Genomic DNA, 26,162 nt, shown 5'->3' on the forward strand with positions numbered 1-26,162 from the left:
TCATGCGGACATCTGAATGGAGCTTTACAGGGGGGTGATCAGGGAGTCTATATGGGGTGATCACCACAGTCATTGATCATGCCCCTGTAAGGCTTCATTCAGACGTCCGGATGCGTTTTGCGGATCCGATCCATCTAACAGTGGATCGGTAAAAATCATGCGGACGTCTGAATGGAGCTTTACAGGGGGTTGATCAATGACAGGGGTGTAATCAATGACAGGGGGGGTGATCAGGGAGTCTATATGGGGTGATAACCACAGTCATTGATCACGCCCATGTAAGGCTTCATTCAGACGTCCGGATGCGTTTTGCGGATCCGATCCATCTATCAGTGGATCCGTAAAAATCATGCGGACATCTGAATGGAGCTTTACAGGGGGGTGATCAATGACAGGGGGGTAATCAATGACAGGGGGGTGATCAGGGAGTCTATATGGGGTGATCAGGGGTGATCAGGGGCTAATAAGGGGTTAATAAGTGACGGGGGGGGGGTGTAGTGTAGTGTAGTGGTGCTTGGTGGGACTTTACTGAGCTACCTGTGTCCTCTGGTGGTCGATCCAAACAAATGGGACCACCAGAGGACCAGGTAGCAGGTATATTAGACGCTGTTATCAAAACAGCGTCTAATATACCTGTTAGGGGTTAAAAAAAACACATCTCCAGCCTGCCAGCGAACGATCGCCGCTGGCAGGCTGGAGATCAACTCTCTTACCTTCCGTTCCTGTGAGCGCGCGTTCACAGGAAATCTCGGCCATCCCGAGATGACGCATATATGCGTGACTCTGCGCAGGGCTGCCACCTCCGGAACGCGATCCTGCGTTAGGCGGTCCGGAGGTGGTTAAGGAACGTATTCTAGCCCTAGCTCTATATATCGCCTGGCATTCAGAGGGACACTGACATTCATTTATCAGAAAACTTGACTGTAATCAACATGCAAACCGAGATATCTTGCCCCAGCCATTATGCTTAGAGTCACCACCAAAATAAATTAAAGGGCATCTGTCAGCAGATTTGTACCTATGACACCGGCTGACCTGTTACATGTGCGCTTGGCAGCTGAAGACATCTGTGTTGGTCCCATGTTCATATGTGTCCGCATTGCTGAGAAAAATGATGTTTTAATATATGCAAATGAGCCTCTAGGAGCAACGGGGGCGTTGCCGTTACACCTAGAGGCTCTGCTCTCTCTGCAACTGTCATGCCCTCTGACTGACAGGACCAGGCAGGCATTATGAGGTTTTTACTGGTTTGTCCTGTCAATCTAAATGCGGAGGTGCGGCAGTTGCATAGTAATCTGTGTTGCTGGGGCTGACTAGACAGAATTATTCTAATTCCCCCTCTGGCAGCCGACGCCATAGTCCGTTCCTCCCATGTTATTTACTACAGAATTCTCTGGATTCGGCACTGTTGGATGCAACTGGAACACCCGCTGGCCCCATTAAGTATAATGGGGTCCGGTGGAGATTCTGCTGCATTCTGGCATAAATGCAGAGAATCGGCCGGACACAAACTGCTGCATACTGCGGTTTGTGCCCGGCCAATTCCAGGCATTGTCTGCCGGATCGTAGTGCCGCCGGTGTGAATGTACTCTAAGCTACTGCAGAGACAAGTAGGATGTTCCTTCTATTAGCTGCAGTGGACCGGTCTGTGGAGTGACCGAGCATGCATGTCTGCCAAGGTTCAGCTCATTAGGTGGATGGGCACACTGCTATACACTTTGAATACCAGATGGCACCACATGTAAAGGTGTTGAACAACCCCTAAAGTAATCAGTAAAAAGGATAAAAGCCACTTACCTATTCACCTGCACTTTCGGATTTGTTTCAGTACCAAGGTCCACTGTGGAGCGGAAGTGTGGCGCCCCATCTTTTGTCACATGCACAGCCACATAGCGGACATGTCTCGAGCAACACATGACCAGTGAATGACTGCAGCAGTGAACATGATAATGGACAGGACGCCATACTTCCAGTCCACAGGGAACCATTAGTAAAGGGGTGAATAGCATTGGGGACCAGGTAAGTGGCTACGCATTTTCTGGCCCATCTTTTTCACAACATGTAAATGTCAAATCTGTTTTTTTAATATCTGTACAATAGATGTAATATTTAATGGTGTAAAACCCCCTTTAAGGAGACCTTTTGTTTTAGGGTAAGTGACTATAGCACTTTAGAGATTTCTACCACTCATGGGCAGAAAACCTATTTGCACAGGACGCAGGACGCCAGCATATCTGAGCTGATGGAGGCCACTATTGATTTGCTCCTACAATGCCACATAACCCGGTCAAATGGGCTAAGCAAACAATACGGATATGGATTTTGAGAGCAGAAGACGTTGATCAAATTCCACAAGGGAAATGGCGTCAAACGACATTTCTGACACCCGGAGACTTGTGCGCGGGCTGTTCATGAGGCCAGTCTACGATAACCAGAAGCTGAACTTGTGAACCTCGCGTCATTAATGCGTTTAATCATACGAGGAAATGAGGTTACGCTGCAAGGTTTCCAATGTCAACATTTGCATTTCACAGCAGCCCGTGTCCTGGACCTCTAGGGGCGAAGGTTAACGTCACCCTTTTAAGAAAGGCGAGAGAAGCATTTTATTTCCTGTGTCTTTCCGTAAAGTCCACAAACCAATCTCCGACCCAATTTAATCTGGCCTGTGCACAAACGTGGCCACCTGGATATGGGGTATACGGCGAGTGCAGCAGCCAGCAATCTGAATGGCTCTCATCGGCCTTATCCTACAGTTAGAATTCACTACTACTTACCCCCTCGGGGCAACTGATAGACATTACCTAAATGTGGTCCCCTGCTGCCAGATGCCAGTGTTATCTCTACAAGGCAGCGGCTTCTTTCTGTAGCAATAACCTTATATGACGCTGTGTTCACATCACACTTACATTCAGTATACACACTATATGCCATGCATACATTGCCCACAGGTTTCCATATACCACAAGACATAGTATACCAGTGCATACCCCCCAAACGTCTACCCCTTCTTGGCATGCATTGGGCCAATGGGTACCTATGGCGTATATATACGTCAGGGACTGGGGAACAATTCCTGGCATACACTCTCGTGTGATATGAGCACGTCCTCAAATTTTGGAAGGAGCCTGATCATAATGTGCATTTAATAAATTAAATGCAAAACTGCAAGTGTTAAAAAAGAGGGAGCAAAATAAACGTGGCACCGCATGCTCACCCACCACCACCCCAGAAATAATTTCTAGCAAGTTGCCAAGCCTTATTATGCAGCCCAAAAAGAATTCAGAGTAAGCCCTGGGCAGGCCCCACACAAAGCATACGGGGGAAGCAGAAGGAACTAATTAGCTCGGGATTTCACCAGCCTGTATGTGCGGCGAGAACCAGGCAACCGAGCTGGAAAAGCTCTGACGTCGGACAGAACTGACCAGAGTGGACCCAGGGCATTTAGGGACACACAGTCAATGGCGGAAGTAAAGTGAGAACCGGGTTATACAGGTTTAATTACCCTAAGCATCTTCTGACCCCCCCCCCCCCCCCAGCTTTTTTTCTGTATAAAAGAAAGAAAAGAGGATTAAGTCCCCGGAACCTTCTAAAATGACACAAAATCCATAAACTGTCTATTAAATGAGAAGTTTCTAATCAAATTGCTTCAATAATGACTTCAGATGCAAAGGGAGAAATCTGCTATGGAAACCCACAGTATAAGTGGACGCGCCACGGATCTAAAATCAGCTCCGCAGCTCAATTTACACAGAAGATTTTGCCACTGTGTAGATTTTTTATTTTAAATCTCATCCATTTTGCTGTACTGTAGAACGCTGCCGATAAGGCTACATGTACACGACCGTGTGCCCCCCGTGGCCGTATTGCGTCCCACATACAGCGGGTCCGCAATACACGGGGCACAGGCCGTGTGCATTCCGCCTCACGGACCCACTTAAATGGGTCCGCAATCACGGAGATACGGAACAGAGGCAAGGATCGGAACCCCACTGAAGTATTACAGAGTGCATCTGTCGTTTTTGGCCGTGCCTCCACACCGCTAAAAAGTAGCGCATGCACTACTTTTTTGCGGTGCGGACCGTCGGTTGCAGATCGCGGACCCCATTCAAATGAATGGGTATGCAATCTACATGCGGCTGCCCCATGGTCTGTGCCCATGCATTGCAGACCGCAGTGTGCAGCACGGACACGGAGCCCTAAAGTTCATGTGCATGTAGCCTTAGTCACAAACAAATCTGTGCTGGTCTTTCGATTTTTTTTTCTTATTTTCTTAAAAAAAAAAATAAATAAATAAAACACACTTTGGTTCCCAAATCTTTAGAATCATCAACTCAAGATTTTTTTTTTTTTTTAAGCCTCGAGTTTGTTTTTAAAGGCTATGCCTGTACCTGAATAGGAGGCAAGCACTCCTAAGGCCCCCATAGACAGACATTCAACAGCTGCTGGCCGATGTGACAATGGGTCAATACGGGAGTCAGGCTAAGGTCATGACAGGTAAGAGTCGGTAATAAGGGCAGAGGTTCGGTACACAGACAGATGGTCAGAATAGCAGACCTTCACTGGTAACTAGTGAACTCGAAAACTTATTGCTCAGGCACCTCTCCCTGGGGCTCATGCACATGGCCGTGGTTTCGGTGCTCATCTGGTCCGCATTTTTTGCTGATGCAGACCATTCATCTCAATGGGGCCAAAAAATATGTGGACCGCATACTAGGTGCTGTCCGCATCCGTATGTCCATTCTGCGACTCTGCAAAAATAATAACAACAAGGATAGGACATGTTCTATTTGATTTTTTAACGATGGGACATTTTTACAGAAGTAAAAATTAAAAAATAAAATACCTTGCACAACGCCAGGCCATGTGCACGAGCCCTTTGGTGTGCACTGACGGAACGAGGACTAGCTGCTGAGAGCACATTGCGCTCTCCAACAGGGGACAGGGGACTTCAGCGAGCGACCCTGCCAGGATAGCAGACGCCAACATGACAGCTACAGAGTACAGGGAACCTTGTGCTTCCATGGGCAGAATAGTAGACCTTCACTGGTAACTAGCAAACTAGAAAACCTATTGTTCAGGCACCTTTCCCTGAGGAAAGGTCATTTAAGTACCCACAAATGTCCAGCCTTTGAGCTGATGCACATGGCCATAGTTTCGGTCCTCATCTGATCCATGTTTTTTGTGGATATAGTTACCGCCACCAGCAGCTGCCAAAACAGCTAATCCGTGAATATTGCTATGTGTCAGAACCCCACCAATCAGATATTTGTGACCTGTGCTGAGGGTGAGAGTCAACAGTAACTAAATCCTGGAAAACCTCTTTAAACTAGAGTAAAACAGATCTACAAAACCTCATATAGACCAAAGCTTGACCAGTCACAGCCACGAGGATTGCATCTCATGTTAATGAGAAAATGCACTTAAGCCCAGATGACCGGATGCTTCCAGAGCCATTCATCAAACAAAGAGCACGTTATTTAACGGTTTGTAAAACAATGAATATACTTTACTGCCCTTGTACATTCGGCTGTAATTAAGGAACTTATGCAATTTTAATACAAGGTTCAATACGAGCATTAATCACAAGTTATCCTTGGCAATGGCAACGGCACAAAAAGCTGCTCGAATGGTCCCAGTGGTTGCATCTCACTTCCTTTTCCAAAGCATCAAATACATAGCAGAAAACATCTGGCGGGTTCTGCTCCGTGTGAGAGACACACGATATTATACAGTCATTCTGACTCCGAGCCCAGACTAAATGCTCAACCAATTTTACAGCTGAACTATTGCAGCAGCGACACCCCAGGCTCTGCCTCTCAAGTTGCAAAAGGGGCTCGGCAGAGCGACACAGTATAACCTTGTATTTCACCCGAGATATACGCGTCAGGGACTGGTCCAAGAGGGGCCACTCAGTCCAGCGCTGGGGGTTCAATTTCATCCCTTTGTCTACAAAATTGTGAGCGATGCTGCGGCCTTGGAGAAGGAGACGGTAGTCCGCGGTGTAGTGTATATCCTATATAACTAGAGCGCTTCTTTCATAGCCAGTGGATCACATGACTTTTTTACAAAAAATATCATTCATTTATAAATCTTACTGTCGTCAGTTTATTGCATTCAACACAAAAAGGACCAAAAAAGTGTGGAATGAAAGATTTAGTACAGGTCATATACCAAGCAGAAGAAACTATCTCTGCCTGAAATTTTGCCATATTTGCGCCCCACACAAGTAAAATTACATTGGCTCCTGAGTATGTCATCTGCCCCCCAAATATACACTGCTCAAAAAAATAAAGGGAACACTTAAACAACACAATGTAACTCCAAGTCAATCACACTTCTGTGAAATCAAACTGTCCACTTAGGAAGCAACACTGAGTGACAATCAATTTCACATGCTGTTGTGCAAATGGGATAGACAACAGGTGGAAATTATAGGCAATTAGCAAGACACCCCCAACAAAGGAGTGGTTCTGCAGGTGGTGACCACAGACCACTTCTCAGTTCCTATGCTTCCTGGCTGATGTTTTGGTCACTTTTGAATGCTGGCGGTGCTTTCACTCTAGTGGTAGCATGAGACGGAGTCTACAACCCACACAAGTGGCTCAGGTAGTGCAGCTGATCCAGGATGGCACATCAATGCGAGCTGTGGCAAGAAGGTTTGCTGTGTCTGTCAGCGTAGTGTCCAGAGCATAAAGGCGCTACCAGGAGACAGGCCAGTACATCAGGAGACGTGGAGGAGGCCGTAGGAGGGCAACAACCCTGCAGCAGGACCGCCATCTCCGCCTTTGTGCAAGGAGGAACAGGAGGAGCACTGCCAGAGCCCTGCAAAATGACCTCCAGCAGGCCAAAAATGTGCATGTGTCTGCTCAAACGGTCATAAACAGACTCCATGAGGGTGATATGAGGGCCCAACGTCCACAGGTGGGGGTTGTGCTTACAGCCCAACACTGTGCAGGACATTTGGCATTTGCTAGAGAACACCAAGATTCGCAAATTCGCCATTGGCGCCCTGTGCTCTTCACAGATGAAAGCAGGTTCACACTGAGCACATGTAACAGACGTGACAGAGTCTGGAGACGCCGTGGAGAACGTTCTGCTGCCTGCAACATCCTCCAGCATGACCGGTTTGGCATTGGATCAGTAATGGTGTGGGGTGGCATTTCTTTAGAGGGCTGCACAGCCCTCCATGTGCTCGCCAGAGGTAGCCTGACTGCCATTAGGTACCGAGATGAGATCCTCAGACCCCTTGTGAGACCATATGCTGGTGCGGTTGGCCCTGGGTTCCTCCTAATGCAAGACAATACTAGACCTCATGTGGCTGGAGTGTGTCAGCAGTTCCTGCAAGACGAAGGCATTGATGCTATGGACTGGACTGGCCTGCCCGTTCCCCAGACGCAAATCCAATTGAGCACATCTGGGACATCATGTCTCGCTCTATCCACCAACGTCACGTTGCACCACAGACTGTCCAGGAGTTGGCAGATGCTTTAGTCCAGGTCTGGGAGGAGATCCCTCAGGAGACCGTCCGCCACCTCATCAGGAGCATGCACAGGTGTTGTAGGGAGGTCATACAGGCACGTGGAGGCCACACACACTACTGAGCCTCATTTTGACTTGTTTTAAGGACATTACATCAAAGTTGGATCAGCCTGTAGTGTGTTTTTCCACTTTAATTTTGAGTGTGACTCCAAATCCAGACCTCCATGGGTTGAAAAATTTGATTTCCATTTTTTTTTTTTGTGTGATTTTGTTGTCAGCACATTCAACTATGTAAAGAACAAAGTATTTCAGAAGAATAATTAATTCAGATCTAGGATGTGTTATTTTTGTGAGCAGTGTATAATGTGGGGTTGAAAGAGTGAACGAAGAACATATTATTCCATCTTCTACTTGCTCCACATAGGTCTACAGATTACATAGTATGTATGTCAGCATGTACAGTCAAGTTGGCCATACAGATTAGATCTGTGCCGGCCAAACCCGTCAATTTCAGCTGCCCATCACATGTGTATGGGGCCTCCTGACTCTCCCCCGACGACTGATGGCTTTCAACATCTGATCCTTTCGGTCGAGGTGAGATAAGCCGCGGTCTGAGGTCTCTGGCAGTAGATTTCTCCACATGCCTATTCATTAGATATGCAATGCTCAGTCAAGCAGAGTATCCATACGTATGGGAGGATCAGAAGAGACAGTCAGCCGAACGAGGCCGGCTGGTCTGGGCAACAGTTACCCCGTGCATGAGGGAGAGGACACAGTCTTAATGCTGCATAATGATCACGTTACCCCTCAAGCAAAGGCCCACAATGGGGTACAACACAGAAGTTCAGAGATATGGGAACTCTGTGGGCCCCGACCATTTGACTGTAGGAGACCAGAAATTTTGAACGGCAGCCGTTTGCAAGACGTTTAAGTCTATTATGGCTTATCCTATTACAGACTTTTTTGTTTTTTGGGGACCAATGCATGGAGGCTGCATGGCTTTTTGCATAAGCCCTATTAGTAGGTTAGCTTTACTACGAGATTTCAGATTAAAATATAAAAATGCTAATGTTTTTGGAACATGCTGTTAAAAGAAAGAGAAACCCTTAAAATATCCATCACTGGGACTGACCTTCTCCCCATCAGATAGGAGTTCTTCTACGGGAGATATTAGACGAGTACAAGTTTGACCATTTTCCATCTACAGCACTACTGCAGATCTGCGTGTCCATGGCAACAGACTACAAACCCTGTAGTCTGATACATCTGCCCCCTTCTATTTGCCATCCTATTACATGTATCAGTAGGGAACAGAAGGAATGATTGCAGGTTCACACTACACAAGTGGGGGAAATTTATCACTTCCTTTGCACCACTTTTGATAAATCTCCCCCGTGTTTCTTTGGGAAATATCAAGCGCTTCGTAATGTTGCATGTTTCTTTCCTACAAAACTAGAGGCGACACGAGTCTTTCCTGTATACTTTATATATCTATTCCGGCCTGATATATTTGAACAAGTGCCACCCGTGGACGGCCGAAATATAGGCATTTTTGACGCATGATTTGAACATAAACAGTCTGACATGGGTCATACAATAATTCTGTCTTGTTAATCCAAACCCTTGTGATTCAGCTTCCTGGATGAAACACACAGGATTCTCTTTCTGGATGATGTCTTACTCTAAAGGCCCATGGCCAAGGCCATCTGTTTAGGACTTTTCCTCTCCTGGTAACTTGTAATACTTCCCGGTATCGTGCACTGTGTTTACGTAAAGCGCAGAGAGACACTTCTCAAACTTGTCTTAAAAAGTAAGAAGTTAAACAATATCATGAAATCCCATTTTCAGCCCAACAGTAAAATAGTACATTAAGAGCATAGTGAATCGAATTCACAAAGGTCAAAACCAGTAAAGAATAAAAGCCTCGGCAATACACCAATTCTCAGATGGATTTGTGCTCTTATGTTAACATCCACGCGGGTGAACGATTCCTGTATTTGTTCTGATAGGACGCAGTCTGCATCGTTATTGAGCTGCTATTTCTGGAGTTATGGGAATATCGGATAAAAAGCTTCTACTTTTCCTTCGCTCAATGGGTTCGGAGATTCCAGTCACGGCAAAAGACGCCGGCTTCAAACTCACAAACACATTTTCTGCTTCATTATATATGTATGGCCGGTAAGTATCAGATTATGCGTAGATCACAGCTTGGGAATGTTCCTAATCGCTGTCTTACACATTATGAAAGACACTGTACTTTCTTTGCTGTACCGTCCCGAAAATGCTAAAAACTAGGGCTAAAGAGTCAAACTTTACCATAGGAGTCCTCAATTTTTCACACTCATTCATAAATAGCCCAAAGTTAAGGCAGTACCTCCTAGAAAACCATAGATAATCACTGTTTTAATAAACAGGGGCCTTAGGGCTCATGCACATGACCGTATGTATTTTGCAGTCTGCAAAACACGGTTGCGCAGAAAAAAAAAACAAAAAAAAAAAACGGATGACATCCATGTTACATTGTTATTATTTTATTTTTTGGAGGATCCATTACCTTTTAAAACAGCTGATCGGCGGGGTTCCTGGGTGTAGGACCCATACCGATCACATACTGATATCCCTTTAATATTTTTATTTGTAAGTTGGAGTTAATACCTTTTTATTGACTCCAGCGAAAAAAAAACCGAAAAAAAAACACGACAACCCCAATGTACAGGTTAATTTTGCCTTCTAATTTATCCCCTACAGTTCCTGCTTTCTGACCACCCTGTTGCTGAAACCAACCATAGGTGGTGGGGCTCGCATGCATTTCAGGACAGCCAGCAATAGATATAACATTTGCCTCCAATTCATCAGGACACTACTAAGGGGACATACCTTGAAATACTAAGGGAATTAGGCTACTTTCACATCTGCGCTTTCCTTTTCCACTACGGAGATCAGTCATAGGAAGAAAACGCTTCCGTTTTGTCCCTATTCATTGTCAATGGGGACAAAACTGAACTGAACGAAACGCAGTGCACCAGAATGCATTCCGTTCTGTTTGGCTGCGTCCCCATCGCGGACAGAATAACGGTGCAAGCAGCATTTTTCTGTCCGCGATGGGGTGCGGAGCAAGACGGATCCGTCCTGACACACAATGTAAGTCAATGCGGACTGATCCGTTTTCTCTGACAATAGAAAACGGATCTGTCCCCCATTGACTTTCAATGGCGTTCATGACGGATCCGTCTTGGCTATATAAAGACATAATACAACCGGATCCATTCATGACTTATGCATGCGGTTGTATTATTGTAACAGAAGCGTTTTTGTAGATCCATGACTGATCCACAAAAACCGCTAGGGTGAAAGTAGCCTTAAGCCGAGGGTGGCTAGGAGAGTTGAATTTTCCAGTTTTTTTGGGGATCGCAGTATACATTTTGTGAAACGGGAAAATAAAAGCTAAGGAAATTAAATTGTATCGCTAAATCAAGAGTAAAGGGCCTATTACGCTGCACGATTTCCCGCGAATTATCGGGAATATGAAAGTTTGTTTCGGATAATCATCTCGTATAAATTGAGCAGCCAATGAATGAGCAAATTGCTTGTTCATCAGCTAATGGCCATCTTTATCAGGATGAAAGTTGGCCAATAATCGGCAGCAGATCTCTCTGTGTAATCATGGATGTGCTGTCAATCATCTATGGAAGTGAATGAGGTAGGAATGGCTGCAGTAGCAATCGTTCCTACCACATTCAGTATGCATTGGTCTGTGCACACAAGCATCGATGGATGTGCTATCTTCCACCGTCGCTCACACTGCCTGAAGATCTGGCAGTGTAATACCACCCTAAGCCATTGCACTTCTTTGCCCGTCAGTCTCAAGTCAGCGTTGCATGCAGGACTTGGCCCATCCGCGTCGTCCGACAGCACACACATGGTACAGTACATAACATTTATATGACACAACTTTCCTGCCCAGAAACACGGTAACGTTTTCTGTTACCAGAACATTCCAATCCAATAAGAATCTGACATGTTCCTAATTCAAAACAGATGACAGACCCCCCCACCCCTTCTGGAAAGGATTACAAGTCTCGTGTCCCTTTGGGAAAGACATTGTTAAAATGGAATAAACTAATGCCAGGTCGATTTAAGGAGCTTATTTTATCTTATTACGTAATGAATGTTTCATCGAGTAACTGCGTCAGTGCAGAATGACCCACAAACACTGTAGTCCTGTTACGGATCAGCGAGTGTTGGACCCACCGTGCCAACTAGCCAGGTTGACTTTTGATTAAACCCTAAGGGCGTTATACCGGCAGTGCTCTGGTATTCACCCTTTAACCCCTGTATAGGGATCTGGACATCGCTGCAGGGAAGCAACCAGACAGCTACTTCCTGGGATATTCCTGGTGTACTTGGCAGCTGGGGTCAGGGACTCTAGTGCTCAGGGTACAGAAAACGCACCTAAAACGCAGGGAAAAAAACACCGGTATAGACTGAACAGTCACCAAGACTACAATGCCAGTTTTTATAGATCCAGGTAATGCACAGTTAATGGATACAGGATATACTTGCGGACAGAGTTGTGACGAAGCAAACACAAGGCTGGGGACTTGACTGGAGGACAGACAGGGGAGACGGACTGGGTTAACTTAAAGACAAACTCAACTTGGACTCGAAAGTGTAGAAGCACACAGGAAGGAAGGAAACAGAACTTGGAGCACGGCAGGAAATAACGCAAGGTAAACGCATGTAAATCACAATAGCACCAGACTATCAAACACCTTTGCTAGTCACTTAAAGCTCAGGCAGCCTCCTGCTGAAGAAGGTGCCTTAAATACCCAGAGACCCTCACGCATTGGCTGGGAAAGGATTTGGGAGCAGTGCAATGGCCCTTTAAGAGGCTGGAGGTGAAGAAGCATGATCCCACCGGGAGCATCGGGCAGGAGCATGGAGGCAGCAGCAAGAGGGGACGTGGGCAAATAATGGTAAGTGGCGGATGACATGGTAAGTGGCGTTCACGCCAACCAGCAACAGCAGGGAAGGAGGGAGGCATGCACTGCAGACCTAACAAGTCCCTGCAAGTGCAAAGCTATCCCATCCAGTGCTGGGATACAATAGACCTGAAAAATAGACAACAACACCTCCTAAAACATGATGTTGCCCTAATAGGAGTTCCTGGCCGATATCACGAACAGGTGTTGCTGTGATCCCTTCCGTCTTGTAGGGCGGGGGGGGGGAAGCTGGATTAGCTCAGACACACACACTGGGAGGTGGAGTGCGCGGGCCTGTGTGTATACCGGACGCCAGCGCACAATGCAGACTGGGAGATGCAGTTTATCATTGCAGGAAACTGTCATGGACCAACAGTGCAGCTTCCAGTGATTTGGTCAGGTTGGAAAACCACTTTAAAAGATTTTTTTGCGGAACGGAACCCCACGAAAGCACTCCATAGTGCTTCCGTTCCATGGATCCGTTCTGCATCTCCGGATTTGCGGACCGCAATACGGCCACTGGGGGCACCCGGTCGTGTGCAAGAGGCCCAATAATAATAATTTATAATGCTGTGCGTCTCTGCTCAACCTCAATTGTAAGATTTGTACTCACATAATGCAGTCAGTACACATCATTAGATGTCGGGCAGAGACACACAAATCATTATAATGCCATACAGTCCGGTCAAAGAAGCAGAGTTCACTATGGTAACTTACGCTGCCGTTCATTCTAGAAACCAAAGTCTTTTAACACAAAAAAAAAATATGGCGTCACAGTCAAGTCTTAGGGCTCGTTCCATGGCATCCGCAAAAATATGGAACATGCCCTATTCTTGTCTGCATCACAGAGAAGGATAGGACAGTTCTATTATGGGTCAGACGTTTCATAAAATGTGGAATGCACATGGCCGGTATCCGTGTTTTGCAGACCGCAAAACAGACAACGGTTGTTTGCATGAGCCCCTGCGTCTGTGGCCACTTTAAAAAGGTGTGTCCACACCCTATATGAACCACTAAGAATTACTAATTCGGCATAAAACTTGCGTTGGCGGTAATAATTTTCTCCGTGCCCACGTGCAGCTTCAAAATACCGCATCTCATCTCTGAGGTGTCGATATATTCTTCCATAATGCGACAAAGTGTGAAAGCCTAATGAAAGCTTTCCCGTCTCAAAGGTATAAAGTACACTTGCCGTCAACTGGATTACGAAAGATCTGAAACATTTGGTAATGACCAAAAATAACTTTCCATAAGTAGATTTTTTCTTCACAGACAAAGGACTTTTGAATGGAATATATATATTCAAAATGTTTTTCCTAATTATGCCTTATCCCCAATGGCCTGGAGAGCACATGTATCGTCTTACTCCCCGTTTGGTGCCAACACTTACCCCTTCACATCCTGTCGATAGGATGTTTTCGGAGACCCCCCTCTCTCTTGTTGGGACGACACGTTTGGGAACTCTTAGTGTGCAGCTGCGGCCCTGTGCGACTCTCCTTGGGTCAGGGCTGATGCACTGAAGGGAGTGGAAGAAGTGTAGATACACGCTGGGGATAACTATGTAATTATTGAGTACATGAGTAACTCTCCATGCATTTCGGAAGTAGTGACACATTCGGCTTAACCAAAATCAATGGGCTTCAAAGACTTGTTTTGCAAACCCATAATCCCTACAGACGACACGTGGAGCACAGACATGTCTACAAACTAAACCTATGGCAGACAATTAAAGGGGTTGTCCGAGTAATTAATACTGATGTCCTATCCTCTGGATAGGTCACGAGTATGTCATCAGTGCAGGTCCGACACTCGGCATCCTCGCCGATCAGCTGTTTGAAGAGGCTGCAGCGCTTCAATGAGGGCTTCTTGCAGCTTCCCAAGCACAGCGCCGTCTATTGCAGGGACTCCAGCTGTGGTGAAACCTCCACTCCCAGCATGCTACATTCACTTCTATAGGACTCCTGACAACAGTCAAGCAAGTGTGCATGCTGGGAGTGGTAGGTTCACCCCAGCTGGAGTGCCAGAGTCTATTGGATAGCAGCTCTGCTTGTTACAGACGCTCAGCCCCATTTATTAGGTGCTCTAGGTCATGTGACCGATGAACAGGACGTCACTGGACCAGGAAGAGGTTGCGGCACTTATTGGAGCTCCGTGGTCTTCAAACAGAGTGATAATTGGGGGTGCTGGGAGTCGGACCTCCCACTAATCATATACTGATGACCTATCCTGGAGGTATTAAACCCTCGGACAACCCCTTTAAGGGAGCCTTCACACGGGACACATGAAAGTGAAAATCAGTTCCATTCATCTGTGTGGGCTTGGCACCAAAACAACAGATTTTTGTCAGTAACCCTTAAACTCTTTGCCCTTGACCAAAGCCTGGCAAGACAGAATTTTATAAATGTCTCAATCCAATGCATAGAGAAAGGTTTAAAGGGAGTCTTTCGCCTAAACTGACCATTGTAGAACACTAACACCATTATCAGCATTATAGTCCCAATATTGGAATTCTACTTACTGTTCAGCGGTCCGTCGCTTATTTTCTTCAAAAAAAACAATTGTATTCAATATGCAAATTAGGTCTGAAGGTGCCCAGGCCCCTCGTCGCTTTTCATATGAACCCTCTCCCCTTTCATCCCTCTGGCCCGCCCTAGGTTCTTCAGAAATCCAGCGCCAGCGCCGTTCACTCCATTTCCCATTATGGGCAGAGGCACAAGAGCGTTTAATGTGCATGTGCCGGAATGGCGAATGAAGTGCGCAGGCGCTGCGAATCTTGTGAATGGCGCTGGATTTATGAAGAACCTAGGGCGGGCCAGAGGGGTGAAAGGGGGGGGGGGGGGTTCATATGAAAAGCAATGAGGGTGAGGAGGGGCCTGGGCACCGGCCCCTGGGCACCTTCAGACCTAATTTGCATATTGAATAAAAGTGTTTTTTGAAGAAAATAAGCGACGGACAGCTAAACAGTAAGTAGCATTCCAATATGGGGACTATAATGCTGATAACGGTGTTAGTGTTCTATAATGGTCAGTATAGGCGAAAGACTCCCTTTAAAGGGGATGTCTAGGACTTGAATCCTGATGACCTATCCTCAGCACAGGTCATCATCAATATCCGATCAGTGGGGTTCCAACTCACAGTGTCCCCGCGTCAATCAGCTGTTAATGGGACTGCAGTGCTCAGATGACTGCTGCGGCCTCTTGATCGTATACCAAGCACAGCGCCGTACATCGTATAGTGGCTGTGCTTGGTATTGCAGCTCAATCCCATTCACCTGAATGGGACTAAGCGGCAGAAAAGATATATGACCAATGGATGGAATCAGCAAGCCATGGTCCCGTCCAACAGCTGATCGGCAGGGGTGCTAGGAGATGAACTCCTCACCACCTCCATCACCGATGCTGACCTGCAGGGGTTCCGGGAGATTAACCTCTTACCGATCTGATATTGATGACCTGTTCGCAGACTATTTGAGTCGTGGTCAATACGTTGAACCTTTAAAATGTACTTTGAATCAATTTGAAAGAATAGATTTGGGAAATATTAGTATCAGCTTCCTAATAGAATATTACAACAGACACTAACTTTCCCTTTTGGAAAAGTTTAAAATTCTAAATTTTCTGCAGGTGCAATTCCCTGAAGCCTGTGTTCTCTCTATACGGCATCTACTGCATGCCCCATCATGACAGCCTTGTCAGACAGTTTCCTAATGTAATCGATAAAGCAGCTCAAAAACTGGAAGAACCAAATAGAAACGATCAGTAGCCATTTCTAAAACTAACTGTAGCTGTATGTGGACATCGAAGCTAATCCAGAAGAAGCTCTGACCAGTTGCATCCATACGGAGGACCTCGACGTGCAGCCACCGTCCCTGCACCGCTCCCAAATACGTACCAATGTCACCCCATAGCGGCTGGGTGCCTCTCTATAGGCTGCAGCGCCTAAAGCTGGCTGACACAGGAGGAATGACAGACGTCAGCCTCCCACAGCGGCACGGCCTCCTGTCAGCAGACAACATGGGATATTTTTAAGATGACATTCAGCATGAATCAGATTATTGAAGAGGATACACATGATTAACAGAAGGTGTATGAATCAGAATGACAGGACTGTAATAAGTAAAAAATAACTATCATATTATAAGCAGTGCTCGGGCTCCACCACAGCCACCATCACTCCAGGCGTTAGAGGACTACAGGGAACTCATTAAAAACCATAGCCATCCATCATTGGTCTTGTGGCGCTGCACAAAAATAAATAAATGCTTCCACCAAAAATAAATGATGCTGGTTCATTACAAAGGACCGGCCTCCTCTCCTGACGGACGCGCATTCTCCGTAAGATAACTCTGCAGCAGCTTTTCCCACAGCTCTGCGCTGTAATGTTCCTCTCTTATACCTCCTGGACATATACTGCATGACAATGGGGTGGCAGCATTCCTCTTTTCATAAGCAGTATTGGCCCGGCTGAAAGCGGGCATGTATGGCTGGAAAGCGGATGGATCACTGCCGGATCCCATTACGGTCCATAGGGATCCGGCGGTGATCTGTTGAATCCGGCAGTGTCGGATCTGGTGAACGCAGCCTGCCGTGTCTGGCCGGGAAGGAATACTTTTTAGATAAGGGGAATAACAACCTCCTGAAAAAAAACGTCCCATTTAAAAACAGCCAAATTAAACAATTAGGACCACATTGTATAATTGGCCCTCACTATTAATGGCCATGAGGCTTTGCGGGTACCACGTGGTCATTAACAATGAAGACGAAGCAAACAATGCCATCCTAATTAATTGGGTCCCACTGAGGCTCGTACAGCTGCATGGTACTCACCTGCGTGGCAGTACTCTTAGGGTAGGACCACGCAGTGCAGTCCTGTCACGCTTGTGACGTGGCCGCAGTGGGTTATAATCAAGCTAATGAAGACCACACTGTACTGTTAATTCTCATGTGGCACCTTCAATACCACAGAACTATTAAAAGGAGTTGTGCAGTCAGTATATATTTATGACCTATTCTCATATTTATCTCGATCAGATATTGATGACCTATCCTGAGGATAGACCATCATTATAAAAGCCCTTTAACAATGGAGACTGACTAAACAGCGCGGTCTTCATTAGTTTAACAGGTGGTACCCGACTGCAGCAGGTCGTGATTGTGCCATGTGGTTGTACCCTAAGGGAACCTGACATCAGTTTTATGTTAGCAAAGACATTAAAGGGGTCCTCTCACTTCAGCAAGTGGCATTTATCATGTGGAGAAAGTGAATACAAGGCACTTCCTAATGTATTGTGATTGTCCATATTGCCTCCTTTGCTGGCTGGATTCATTTTTCCATTGCACTATTTACTGCTCAATTCCATGGTTACAACCACCCTCAAATCCCTCAGCGGTGCTCGTGCTTGCACACTATAGGAAAAAGCGTCAGCCTCTCTGGTGGCCGGGACCATGGGAGCGCACATAGGCTGGTTCTTTTTTCTATATTGTGGAAGCACGGCCACCGATGCTGGATCGCAGGGTGGTCTGTAACCATGGAAACAAGCAGTGTATAATGTGATGGAAAAATGAATCCAGCCAGCAAAGGAAGCAATATGTATAATAACAATACATTAGTAAGCGCCTTGTATTCACTTTCTCTACATGATAAATGCCACTTGCTGAAGTGAGACAACCCCTTTAAGCATAGCATGCAACCCTTTAAGATGCCCATACATCTTCAATGGCTCTTGGACAAATGCTTGCTCTGTCAACTACATCTACCAACATCCCTATACAGGCTCGGCTTGGCCAAGTGTTGTGTTTTCAATGGGCAGAGGGGGAAAACACTGCTGCCAGACACCCGTGGAGGCGGCTTATCTCACAGGAAAACATAAGGACCGGGCATTATAATGTGGCACATTAACTGTCTGCTTAAATAAAGCTTATGGCCTCATGCACACGACCGTGGCAGGTCCATGTCCGTATTGCGGCCCGCAATCTGGAAGATGTGATGCATAGCGGAACGGAGGCATGAATCAGAAGTGCTACGGAGTGCTTCCGTGGGTTTTCTGTCCGTGCAGACTGTTGATGCAGATTGAGGACCCCATTCAAGTGACGATGGGCACACGGCACATTAATTTCTATGGGATCACTGCTACTCTGCTATGCTGGCTTCGACACGTCGTGCGACCAGTGTAGCTGTACCCTTAGGCCTTTTTCACACGGGCGAGATTTCCGCGCGGGTGCAATGCGTGAGGTGAACGCATTGCACCCACACTGAATCCAGACCCAATCATTTCTATAGGGCTGTGCACACGAGCTGTGATTTTCACGCATCACTTGTGCGTTGCGCGAAAATCACAGCATGCTCTATATTGTGCGTTTTTCACACAACGCAGGCCCCATAGAAGTGAATGGGGCTCAGTGAAAATCGCAAGCATCCGCAAGCAAGTATTTTCACGCATGGTTGCTAGGAGACGATCGGGATGGGGACCCGATCTGTATTATTTTCCCTTATAACATGGTTATAAGGGAAAATATTCTTAATACAGAATGCTTAGTAAAATAGTGATGGAGGGGTTAAAATAAATAAATAAATAAATAAACTCACCTCATCCACTTGTTCGCACAGCCCCGCTTCTCTTCTGTCTTCTTCTTTGATGATCTGGGAGAAAAGGACCTTTGGTGAGGTCACTGCGCTCATCACATGGTCCGTCACAGGTCCTTTTCCTCCTGGGCATCAAAGAACAACACAGAAGAGAAGCGGGGCTGCACGAACAAGTGGATAAGGGGAGTTTAATTTTTTTCTTTTTTTTAAACCCCTCCATGCATCCCTAATTTACTTTGCATTCTGTATTAAGGATATTATTTTCCCTTATAACCATGTTATAAGGGAAAATAATAACATCTACACAACACCTAACCCAAACCCGAACTTCTGTGAAGAAGTGCGGGTTCGGGTACCAAACATGCCAATTTTTCTCACGAGCGTGCAAAATGCATTAAATCGTGCATTTTCCCGCGACGCACCCGCATCCTATCCAGCCCTCACACGCGACGCCCGTGTGAAAGAGGCCTTACACTTCCAAGATTTTAGGTTTGTTTCACCACCAACTCAGAAAGTTAATAGCATGTAATTCATTACATTTTCCCCAGTGTTACAGCTATGAAATGCCACTACTGACCCATCAATGTGATCAGCTGAAGAGCGAGGTCTGTAGGACAGTAACTCTCTAGAGAAGTGGTCTCTCACCTGCAGTTTTCTACTGGTTGCTAAACCACAACTCCCAGCAAGCCGTGAATACCACAGGTTGAAGACCAGTGCTCTAGAAGACCTTGGTACGCCTATGAATACTCTCAGTATACACACACACACACACACGAGACCTGAAAAAGATTTTCAGATTTGCATTCCAGAAAACTACAGTGACATACTAAATATTTCAGCTGCAAGCAAGGACATGTCTGTATACCGGGCACACAGCAAAATGAGCTTGATTGATGACATCACGAAACCCTGTAAATATCTCAGGTAGCAACGGTGAACAGGAGGTCGAGATAAAAATAAAAGATTAATCATGGAACTTGCACATAACTTTAGATCTACAGATGACACGTCTGCAGCGGTTGTAAACGCAATAAGCAAGAAAACCTTATTTTAGGCTACTTTCAACACTCGCGTTTTGTGCGGATCCGTCATTATCTTTAACATAGCCAAGACGGATCCGTCTTGAACACCATTGAAAGTCAATGGAGGACGGATCCGTTTTCTATCGTGCCAGATTGTGTCATAGAAAACGGATCGGTCCCCATTGACTTACATTGTGTGCCAGGACGGATCAGTTTGGCCCAGTTTCATCAGATGAACACGAAAACACTGCAAGCAGCGTTTTGGTGTCCGTCTCCAAAGCGGAATGGAGACTGAACTGATGCATTCTGAGCGGATCCTTTTCCATTCAGAATGCATTAGGGCAAAACTGATCCGTTTTGGACCGCTAGTGAGAGCCCTGAACGGATCTCACAAACGGAAACCAACACGCCAGTGTGAAAGTATCACATTGTGTTTCGCCAAGAGAAAATACTAATGAGGCAAGTAATCTGGAGCAGAGTGTAATTTTGGTCCAAAACAGGTTGCGTTCGCTATTTCAGCAGGCTTTATGCCGGAAACTGGCCGGATTCCATTATAGTCAATGGGAATCCGGCGGTACATGGTTGTGTCCTGCAGTGTAAATACATCCTTAGTGCCTAAAAATTGGGATTGCGAATGGAGAGTCATGGGGGGGAATGAGAGTATTGCTCCCCAAGAGGGTTAGGGATACGAAAAGAAGAGGTCTTAGAACTGTTGCAAAACATAATATGGCTGCTTAAAGGGGTTGTCCAAGTTATTTTTATAGATGTCATCAATATCAGATCGGTGGGGGTCTCCCACAGGTTGAAGAGAAGGCACCAGCAGCAGTGAGCAGGTGTAAGGCCTCTTTCACACTTGCGTTGTCCGGATCCGTCGTGTACTCTATTTGCCGGAAGTGCCCGCCGGATCCGTAACACCGCAAGTGAACTGAAAGCATTTGAAGACTGATCCGTCTTCAAAATGCGTTCAGTATTACTATGGCACCCAGGACGCTATTAAAGTCCTGGTTGCCATAGTAGTAGTGGGGAGCGAGGGAGCAGTATACTTACCGTCCGTGCGGCTCCCGGGGCGCTCCAGAATGACGTCAGGGCGCCCCATGCGCATGGATGACGTGATCCAGACGCGTGCGGAGCCCTGACGTCACTCTGAAGCGCCCCGGAAGCCACACGGACGGCAAGTATACCGCTCCCCACTACACTTTACCATGGCAAACAGGACTTTAGTGTCCTGGAAGCCATGGTAACCATTCAGAAAAAGCTAAACGTCGGATCCGGTAATGCGCCGAAACAACGTTTAGCTTAAGGCCGGTTCCGGCCTTGCGGCAAGTGTTGAGGATTTTTGACCAGAGCAAAAAGCGCAGCATGCTGCGGTATTTTCTCCGGCCAAAAAACGTTCCGTTCCGGAACTGAAGACATCCTGAACGGATTTCTCTCCATTCAGAATGCATGGGGATAATCCTGATCAGGATTCTTCCGGCATAGAGCCCCGACGACGGAACTCTATGCCGGAACAGAACAACGCAAGTGTGAAAGAGCCCTAACTACGAGAAGCTGTCCCATTGAAATGAATGGTATAAGAACGAGCTGTCCCATTGAAGTGAGTGGGGCGGCTTCGGCGTAATCACACCTGGTAAACAATGAAGGGAAGGCTGCACTCGCACAGAGCGCGGCCTTCTCTTCATACAGCTGATCGTGGGGGTGCTGGGTGTCGGACCTCCTCCGGTCTGATATTGATGACTTATCCTGAGGGCAGGTCATCAATAATAACCCCTTAAACATCCTCGCCACAGGACACAGAAGGGCTGGTTTCATATGGAGGTAATTAACCTTTAACATGTACCAAGATGGTGGGAGGAAGCCAGATCCTGCATAGAACATATGAAATCTGATGGACAATGTCCATGCCAAGACCAGATCTGTAATAAATACAGTGTTCAAACTTGCATTTGCATTTTCTTTTTCCACTTCCATCCTAGAAACTAAAAAATAACTATAATGGAACGTCAAATCTAATGACAAAAACCAAATAGATCCCACTGACCTATAAAGGAGCCCTTGGCTTTTATCATGGCATCGGTCATCCTACCGGAAAAAACACTGCTGCATCCTGCTGCTTTTTTTTTTCCATGCAATTTTGAAGGAATCTGCATCGGAGTCTAGTAAAGTAGTCTCCAGCGCAGAAGGGAGCAGAGTCTGCATACTGTATAAAAACACAGGCTGTCATTAAAATAGCTAAGAAAAAAAAACTGCCAAAAACTAAAATGTGTAGGCATGAAATAAAAATGTTTGGAACTGCTCCTTTCGAGAAAATCAGAAGGCAATTTCTTGGTAGGTGGGAGGGAATGTGGCAGGAATTCACCCAACGTGTCTGGAGTCCTCGGGCAAGCCGTGACTGTCGGAGAGGCCGGGCGGCCAGAGGCAACGAGAGCAGCTATTTCCAAACGCATTTTCACACAATTTAAGCCATGAAATTCAACCCAGTCTGCAATGTGCAGGAAACATGGAAACAAATTCTCAGACCGTTCCGTAGAGAAAGAGGCAAAGCTCCTTGACGTGGGGCTCGTCCTCACGGGGCAGACACAGATTTGTGTGCCTTTTACAGTACCAGCAAAATAGATGGGATTTTAAGAAATCTCATCTACCCTTGCACGGCTTGTTTCCCTTCGGCTGGGCAGGTCCGCTTCCATTTCGATGTGAAGGTGCTGCTCCCCGATACGCGATACCTTGGACTCCAGTTGGCCAACGCTCATGTTTAGTGATTTCACACTGGATATTCAGCAATCCCAAACCCACAAATGCGTCCGGGCACAGACATGGTCAACTGAGTGGCTTGGGGACACGTCAGGACCGTATGAATCCTTCAATAGGTGAGGCAGACTACAGGCCATAAGTAAAAAAGCGATTTCTTATTGGAAAATCCCTTTAAGATAGGCCACCAACATTAGCTTGGTTGGGTCCAAGCTTTGGCACCACCCCTGATCAGCTGCTTAAAGGGAATGTGGCTCAATAATGCGGGCCGTGTCCAGACATGGCTGCATACTTTTAGTCGCTAAGGTCAAGTATTGTAGCTCAGTTTCATTTATTTAAGTGGCAGGAAGCTGTAGTACATGACGAAAATGATAAAGGGGCCCCTTAAAAGTGCCGATTTGCAAGATTCCCGAGAGTCGCCCCCCCCCCCCCCCATAATCTAATATTAATAAGCCATCAATTCTGGATAGCTGCTTTAAAGTAAAGCTGGTCATACACGTTAGATGTATATCTGCCATGATTTAGGTGGGATCGGGCAGCCATGTAATGTGCCTGGTTTATTTTTTTTTCCTTTTGGGGGGGGAATATATGCTACAGCCAGGAGTTTTGCTGCAGCTTTCTCTCCTCTACACGCTCAACCAGGCCGAGCAAGAATTTGTATGAAAAGTTTGGAAGAAATAAATAAAATAGTCAGCCCCAGAGGACAGGCATCTCATGTGTACAGCCAGCCTTACAGTACAGGCATCACAGCGCAGTATACGAACAGGACAGAGCTTTACCCCCTGGAAGGTTCCTATGAAACGATCTGGAAATGGATGCAGGCAACTAGACTCTCCTAAGAAATCGTGACCAAGAATGGATTCAAACCTGACAGGACACAAACTTAAAAAAATAAAATAAAAAAAATAACCTATCTTTTATATCAGTAGCAGTCTCCAAATATCAAATAATATGACTTTGCTTGTTTTTTACATTGCAAAAAAAATTAATAAAATAAAAAAAAAGAAATTTATTAAATAATTTGTGACAAAAAGTCTATTGGAAACAAGAGGGAGGTTGGCACAAGAACAGCCCGCAGCAAGACGAGTTCCTTCTCCAGGCTCTTGTTAAAAAAAAAAAAAAAAAAAAAAAAAAAAAAAAATGGATTTGATTCCACCCATTAGATCTCGTTGGCAGCGCCAGGGCCCTGCCATCTCCAGCCTCATAGCAATTTTAATGACATAACACTTGGCATGTCATTAACTCTCTAGCAAGCCAGTTACACACCCGCGCGATTCATCCATGCAACTGCATGGAGACAGCACAGATTTCCTCTCGAAGCGCCGTAATTACAAGAAACTTTATTTACAACAACCATACATGCACACGACCGTATGCGTTTTGTGGTCCGAAAATTGCGGATCCGCAAAAAAAAAAAAATAATAATTGCGGATCCATTGTAACAATGCCTAAAACGGACGAGAATAGGACATGTTCTATTTTTATTTTTTTGGCGGGCTATGGAACGGACATACTGATGCGGACAGCACACGATGTGCTGTCCGTATTTCTTGCAGACCCATTGAAATGAATTGGTCCGCATCCTACGGAAACGACGTTCGTGTGCATGTAGCCTTAACAGAAATTGAACAAGCAATCACAACACTCTTACAAAATGGAAGAATTCTAGAAAAAGGCTAAAGAAAAAAAAACACGTCAACGTTTCTTGTCAGCCCATCGACCACACCTGCCCCAGAACAGGAAACGCAGTACAATTATAATTAGCCATAGACTGACAGGGAGGCATTTAAGATGCTGTCATTGATAATTATTTGTCATCCTAACGATCCTATTATAATTAGCAGTATTTTAGACAGCGAGGAAGCCTGGGAACATAATGAAGAGGGATGGATTCACAATATATCCTCTAAGGCAGGGATGTTCCACCTGCGTCCCTCCAGCTGTTGTAAAACTACAACTCCCACAATGCCGTGCTGTAGGCTGACAGCTGTAGGCTGCTCGGACATGCTGGGAGTTGTAGTTTTGCAACAGCTGGAGGGCCGCAGGTTGAGCATGCCTGCTCTAAGGCTACGGCACAAACTATGGCCCAGTGTCGCGGGCGATGATGATATGAATGGGAATTCCTTTGCTGCCACGGTTGTGATGCTTGAGGCTAAATCATGTCACGTAGTTTGGAATTTCATCACAAGATGGTGAACAGACACAGTAAGATCAGTATGGCGGACTGTGCCAACGTGTCCTCAGCAAAGACCAGGTTCACACCCGTTGCTGAGAAAAATGAAGTGTTAACATATGCAAATGAGTCTATAGGAGCAACGGGGGCGTTGCCATTACACCTAGATTCTCTGCGCCCTCTGCACTGTGATCAACAGGGGCAGGCAGGCATTATGATGATTTCCCAGCCTTGTCCTGTCACAGTGCAAAGGGAGCAGCAGTTGCAGAGAGAGCAAAGCCTCTAGGTGTAACGGAAACGCCCCCGTTGCTCCTAGAGGCTCATTTGCATATATTAAAACATCATTTTTCTCAGTAATGCGGGCACATATGAACATGGGACCAATACAGATGCCTTCAGCTGCCAAGAGCACATGTAACAGGTCAGTGTCATAGGGACAAATCTGCTAACAGATGTCCTTTAAGGGATACTGTATAAAATGGCTGGGATTCATGTTTAGGGTAGCAGGACCATGGCGGCACACTGCCCATCACAGTACATTTTTAAGCAGCCTACAGCCCGTAATTTGCATCATCAGATTTTCAGCTTTTTCCAAAGCCACATTTTTGAGATTTCGGCTTCCAGCTTGACAACAAAGGTAAAAAGGAAATCTGGAAAAGGCAAAGTGAGCAGAGCAAATCGTTGTACCAGCAGAGACCTAAAGGGCACCGGTCACCATGATCAACCCATACTGCATACGGCCTGATGGGGTGGATAATGACAACTAAAACGAGTCCTATTTCTTTGCAATTGCCTTTCTGGCAAAATGTCAGTTGCATGCAACCGCTGCACGAGATGGGAATATCCCTTTAAGAACCTCAGGGGCCATCAGAAGAAAACAATAGGACGGTGATAAACCATAAGAAAGGTCACCCGGAGACAGGTGGAGGTGGGACGGGCGCTGCTGAGTGGCACTTGGTAATCTTACACCTTTGTTGATTCAGAGGAGTACTCGGCAGGTGGTTTCACTTGCTGACACAAGGCACTGACATTTTCTCCCCGTTCTGCTGGGTGTGTCTAGATAAATGATTTAAAGCCGACAACACTTGCCAAACGGCTTACATAATTCTCTCACACGTAATTATTTTTCCTTAGGCACATGGTTGAAAAAAAATAGAGGGCTGCTTTTTTTTTTTTTTT

At 46.0% G+C, this 26,162-nt stretch overlaps 1 protein-coding gene and 1 long non-coding RNA gene across 3 annotated transcripts in view; one reads left to right on the forward strand and one right to left on the reverse strand.

Moving 5' to 3' along the window:
- FNBP1L (formin binding protein 1 like) overlaps positions 1-26,162 on the reverse strand; it is a 143,232-nt gene that overhangs the window by 78,975 nt on the left and 38,095 nt on the right. The gene's annotated exons all lie outside the window — the stretch shown is intronic.
- LOC120978507 lies at positions 19,723-24,868 on the forward strand. Its single transcript, XR_005774103.1, has 3 exons — positions 19,723-19,732; positions 21,367-21,370; positions 24,751-24,868. It is a non-coding gene; the product is annotated as an uncharacterized LOC120978507 (long non-coding RNA).

This window comes from Bufo bufo, chromosome 9, assembly GCF_905171765.1.
Source record: "Bufo bufo chromosome 9, aBufBuf1.1, whole genome shotgun sequence".
Taxonomy (NCBI): Eukaryota; Metazoa; Chordata; class Amphibia; order Anura; family Bufonidae; genus Bufo; species Bufo bufo.